We start from the raw sequence: 6,606 nt of genomic DNA on the forward strand, positions 1-6,606 counted from the left end.
CTTGCTAAAAAATGTGTGATTAGAGAAGGAATGAAACGAACCCATGTACTGAAAAGGTCTGAAAGATGGCATGTAGGTTGCGTGGAGGGAGAGGCACAGTTTGCTTGCTGTTTTATTTTTTGCATTAGGAATTTCCCTTTTGTATTCCTGCAGTGTCATCCTTCTTTCTGTATCAATGTTGCTTAGTGGGGAGTGGGGACAATTAATGTGAAGGAGAATTCTGGAAAAGTACAAGGCTGGGAGGCAGATGGAGTAACAGCTCTCAAATTCTAGAAATGGAATTGCTCTCCATTTGTCCGTGCAGGGTAATGGCAGTGGACAGTGAGTAGGATTTGTATCAAGGCCATCCAGTCAATCTTCTCTCCTGTAAAGAAAATTATCAGAGTTTGTCCCAGGAGAAAATTGAATGTCCCTCCCTCAGTAGCCATTGAATCCTGTATCCCTTCATCTGGAGGTGGACCCAAGAAATGTCCCCGATCCACATTGGCATGTCAACTGGTATTGTCATTATGCATATCTTGTTAGACCACCATCCTGTGGTGATTGCATGGATGGAGCTTCCTTACATCTAGAATGTGTTATCTAGCAGCAGGCGTCCTGTTCCTCTGACTCTTGTAATAGTTCTTCAATGTTCTTTAAGTCTCAGGTGTAGAAGTTCCATTGCAGATGTGTCAGTTAGGGCTGGCACCTCACACTCACTTATTCTCTTCATTTTGATTAGCTGTGGATGTCTGTCATAGTCTCCATCTATCGCAAAAACAATTTCTTTGATGAGTAATGAGAACTATATTTGTCTGTGGATATAAGGATAAGTATTTAGTCTAATGCCAAGTAGTCAGCCCTAAACACATGTACACACAAGCACCATTAAATGGGTTCAGTGCTATATATGTGTGTGTGTGTGTGTGTGTGTGTGAGTGTGTCAAAAAATTGAGAGGAGTAGAAATAATGTAAATATAATGCATATGAAATCCTCAAAAAAATGAAAATAGTGTACATGAAGTCAGGGGTAAGTAGTAAGGGGGAGGTGGAGCCAGAAGAGGGGGTCTGAAGATGATCAAAATATATTGCATGCTGTGGGGTCTGTCCCTCCCCTCATGGGTTGTTGGCCACTGCTCCACGAGGACAAAGGGAACAGAAGCAACGAACAGGGTTAGGACACCCAGTGAGCACTGACAGAAGAAAGCCCTTCCGGGGAGGCAGGTTCAGTGATACAAACAGCTCCAGACTCAGTGAAACAGCTCCATTTGGGGGTTAGGGAACATATAGTGTGGAGGCAGTAGCCAATGCTTCAGCTGATAGGTGCTCATAGCATGCTTTATTTACTCGTGGGAGTAGGCTCCTATCATCTGACTATCTGGCAATGACTAATTATCATATAGAAAAAATTGGGGGTAGTTTTACTCCAGGTAACTATGTCAAAGGTCATGTTTTAAATGAGGCCAAGCATCCGTGCTTGGCGGCACTTTCCAGGTAAGTCAGGCAGGAAGCTCCTGCTGAGAAAGGAGCCAACCTTAACAGCAGGGTTCCCCAACAGCATGCAATTCTTAACAAACCAATAAAAATATTTTTAAAGAGAAAACTATGCAGGGCCTAGTAGTGAACATCTTTAATCCCAGCACACTGGATTCAGAGGCAGGCAGATCTCTGTGAGATCAAGACCAGCCTAGTCTACAAATCAGTTCTAGGCCACATGGGTCTACAGATAGATCATGTCTCAAAAAGAACAACAAGAAAAGAAAGAAAGGAAGGAAGGAAGAAGAAAGAATGAAATAAAAAAGAAAGAAAGAAAGAAAGAAAGAGAGAAAGAAAGAAAGAAAATTATAAGACCTCAAACTCGTAAGACAAAATTTCTCGACCTTTAGTGCAATAAAATGTTCAACATTTTGCTACGTGATCCAACCACTGCAGAAGCTCCAAGGCAATGGTCTGAGATCTCCAAGTTCCAGAAAACAGTAAACATTGGGTGATGGTTTGAATGAAAATGTCCTCCATAGGCTCCAAGTATTTGGACATTTCATCCCCAGATGGTGGTGCTGTTTTAGGTCTTAGAAGGTGTGGCCATGCTGGAGGAAGCACATGGCTGGGGGCAGCCTTAGAGAGTTCTTAAGTCACTTCCTGTGCCTGCTTGAAGATGTGAGAGCTTAGCTTCTGCTCCTCCTCCAGCCACCTCTGCCACCATGCCTCCCAGCCATGATGGACTCTTGTTCCTTGGAACCATAAACTCAAATAAACTCTTCCTTTAATAAGTTCGCTTGGTCATGTTGTTTGTATCACAGCAACATTAAAGTAACTAATATACATGGTGACTTTTCTGTCATCACTGAATAATGGAGACATGCAGAACTTTCTTTTTTCTAACTTTTACAAAAACTTTATTGAGAATTTCATACATGCATATAAAATGTTTGATCAAATCCATGCCCACTCTCTCCCTTCCAACTCGTTCCATATCTCCCCATCACTTTTTTCAAGGAAGTTTGAAAGCCAAGGAAGCAACACATAGGATTAGATGCAGGAGATAAGCAGAGATGTGCAGTCAGAAAACCAGGAGGTGTTCTTGTTAAGCCATTATGAAAAGTACATTATTTAGGAAAACTGATAAAGATGTCAGTGCCTCTCAAACTTTATAGTATTGTCCAAAAGAATGATCATCCAAGCCAAATGTTTGACTTTAAAATAAAAAGCAGCTCCTGTGTCCTAGTGACAGCACCTTTCCCTGGGTAAGTCCATCAGCACCCACCACACCTTGACTCTGCAGCCTCTTTTATCTTCCAAGGTCCCCTGCCACCCCTCTCCTCCTAGCCTGTGTACTGCCACCCCTCTCCTCCTAGCCTGGACCATTTCTTCTCTTGGCACCCCATATACCTGGGGCTAACCTCTCAGCTCAGAGCCACCACTGCTTCCTGATCCTTTGCATCGAGAAGAATCCAGTTCCTCCCTGCAGTCCCTAGGAGCCCTCTGGGCCTGGTCTTGCCCTCACCTCCCTTTACTTCCCTGGGCTGCACAATCTTTGGGCATCCTGGTGCCAGCACCTTTCCCGGTTCTTAGGAGCCTCTGGGCCCGGTTCCGCCCTCACCTCCCTTTGTTTCCCTGTGCTACACAGCCTCCAGCATCCTGGTGCCAGCGCCTTTTCCTGGTACCCAGGAACCCTCTGGGCCTGGGCCGGCCCTAAGCTCCCTTTGCTTCCTGGGCTGCACAGCCTCCGGTGTCCTGGTACCAGCACATTTCCTGAGTAAGTCCAGTACACACACGGAACCTTGACTCACCCAGCCTCTTTCATCCTCCCAGCTCCCCTGCAGCATCTCTCCTCCTAGCTTGGGTACTGGCTCATTTCTTGTCTTGGCACCCCAGACACTGGGACTAACCTCTCAACCCAGAGCCACCACTGCTTCCTGATCCTAGAGATGACAAAGGACATGGAACTCAAAAGAACAATTATAAACATGATAAAAGAATTCAGTGAATTTAAAGAACACGCAAGCAGATCAAAGAACTGAAGGAAGATAGTGATAAACTTCTGAATGAATTCAGAAAAGAGAAATATTGAAGAACACTCAGACTGAAATGAAGAAGGAAGTGAAGCACCCAGTAAGCCAAGTAGAAACAGCAGGAGAAAGCCTCACCAATAGAGTGAATGAAATGGAAAACAGAATATCAAGAGTGGAAGATAAAGTGGATGAATTAGACCACTCAAGCAAAGGAAAACACAAGAATGGAATATGTAGTAATTGTGTGACACCATGAGAAAACCAAACTTGCAAATCATAGGCATACAGGAAGGAGAAGAATCTCAAGATAATGATATGGACCAGAACTTCAACAGGATTGTAGAAGAGAATTTCCCCAAATTAAAGAAAGACATGCCCATACAAACACAAGAAGCATATAGAACACAAAACAGACAGGGCCAGAAAAGAAACTCTCCACGGCACATCGTAGCAAAAACACTGAATGCACAGAATGAAGAGACAAGACTGAAAGCTGCAAAAGAAAAACAACAAGTCAGATATAAAGGAAACCCCATCAGGATCACAGCTGACTTTTCAGTGAAAACTATGAAAGCCAGAGGAGCCTGGACCAAAGTAGTCCTACTTCTAAATGACCACAGATGCCAACCCAGATTACTTGACCTGGCCAAAATGTCTATTATGGTCGAAGAGGAAAGAAAAATCTTCCATGGCATAAATAGGCTGAAAATTTCAGATCCACAAAACAAGCCCTTCAAAGAGTTCTTGAAGCAATACAAAGAGCTGAAGAAAGGAATGACTACACACAAGGGGTGACGGAAAGAAATTCAATGAAGGTATAACTGTGGAAATTTACAGCTATTTGCACAAGAATGTGAACAGAAATAAAAATGACAGGATTCAATATACATCTTTCATTAATAACTTTAATTATCAACGGACTGAACTCCCCAGTTAAAAGATACAAACTAGTTGAATGGATTAAGAAACAAAACCCATCTTTTTGTTGTCTGTAAGAAACTCATCTCACTTTCAAGGACAGACACTATCTTAAAGTGAAAGGATGGAAAAAAAAATATACCAAACGAATGGTACTAAGAAAAAAGCAGACATTGCAATTCTAATATCTGAAAAAATAGACTTAAAACTAATCAGAAGAGATAAAGAGGACAACATGATTTTGATCAAAGGAACAAAAAACCAAGAAGATATTATAATCATGAACATATATTCACCAAACTCTGGTGCACCCAACTTCATAAAAACAATACTACAGGATTTTAATACCCAGATCAGCCCCAACTCATTAATAGTAGGCGACTTCAATACCACGCTGTCTCCATTAGACAGGTTAACAGGACAGAGAGTTAACAGTGAGACATCTGAATTGAACAATGCCATATATCAAATGGACTCAACACACATCTACCAAATATTCCACCCAAGCACCAAAGAATATACTTTATTCAGGTTCAGCACCCCATGGAACTGTCTCCAAAATCGGCTCCATATACTGGAGCACAAAACAAACCTCAACAAATTCAAAATGATTGAAATAATTCCATGCACTCTATCAGACTACAGTGCAATAAAGCTTAAAATCAACACTGGAAGAAACCCTAGTAACCACATGAACACATGGAGATTAAACAACACACTCCTGAATGATGAATGGGTCAAAGGAGAAATTAAGAAAGAAATAAATGTATTCCTGGAACTAAATGAAAAGGACAGCACAAGAGAACAAAACCTCTCAGACACATTGAAAGCAGTCCTTAGAGGAAAGTTTATAGCTCTAAATAACTACATTAAAAAATTGGAGCCAGGCATGGTAGCACATGCCTTTAATCCCAGTACTCGGGAGGCAGAGGCAGGCAGAGCTCTGTGAGTTCAAGGCCAGCCTGATCTACACAGTGAGTTCCAGGACAGCTGGGGCTATAGGGAGACGCTGTCTCAAAAAGACCAAAAAAAAAAAAAGATCAGAAAGAACACAAATGAATTACTTAACATTGCAACTCAACACACTTGAAAAGCAACAACAAATGAAACCCACTCCCAGCAGACAAGAACAAATAACAAAAATAAGAGCAGAAATTAATGAAATAGAAATAAAGAAAACAATACAAAGAATCAACAAATCCAAGAGCTGGTTCTTTGAAAAGACAAAGAAGATTGATAAGACAGCTAGCCCTGTTAACTAAAAGAAAGAAAGAGCACCTCCAAATTAACAAAATCAGAGATCAAAGGGGAAACATCACAACAGAAGCCAAAAAGATCCAGAGCATTATAAAGGAATACTTTGAAAACTTATATGCTACTAAATTCGAAAAACTAAAAGAAATGGACGGATATCTAAAAGCATGGGAACCACGAAATTAAACCAAGAAGAGATTAACAGATTAAACAGACCCATGCATAACACATAAAGAAATTGAAACAGTAAATCAAAACCTCCCAACTAAAAAAAGCCCAGGACCAGATGGGTTTTTCAGCAGAATTCTATCAGACATTTAAAGAAGATCTACATCCTATCCTGCTTAATTTATTCAAAAAGATAGAAATGGGGTGAGAACTTCCAAATTCCTTCTATGAAGCCAGCATCACTCTAATACCAAAGCCATGTAAAGATACATCCAAAAAAGAAAACTATAAACCCAAGAGAATAAACACAGATACAAAAATTCTCAACAAAATACTTGCAAATTGTGCATAGCCACACATCAAAAAGATCATCCACTACGATCAAGTTGGCTTTATTCCATTGATGCAGGGATGGTTCAATATACATAAGTCAATAAACGTCATAAATCATATAAATGGGCTCAAAGACAAGAACCACATGGTCATATCAATAGCTGCAGAGAAGTCCTTTTACAAAATTCAACATGTATTTATGTTCAAAGTCCTATAGGGAATTGGGCTGGAAGGGATATACCTCAACATAATTAAAACAATATATAACAAACCCACAGCCAAAATCATTCTAAATGGAGAAAAACTGGAAACATTTCCATTAAAATCAGGAACCAGATAGGGCTGTCCACTATCAACACTCTTTTCAATATAATGCTTGAAACCCTTGCTAGAGCAATAAGGCAAGGGAAGGACGTGAAAGGAGAACCAATTGGAAAGAAAA

The sequence above is a fragment of the Nannospalax galili genome, unplaced genomic scaffold (genome assembly GCF_000622305.1).
Source record: "Nannospalax galili isolate Female #2095 unplaced genomic scaffold, S.galili_v1.0 scaffold351, whole genome shotgun sequence".
In the NCBI taxonomy this organism is placed as follows: Eukaryota; Metazoa; Chordata; class Mammalia; order Rodentia; family Spalacidae; genus Nannospalax; species Nannospalax galili.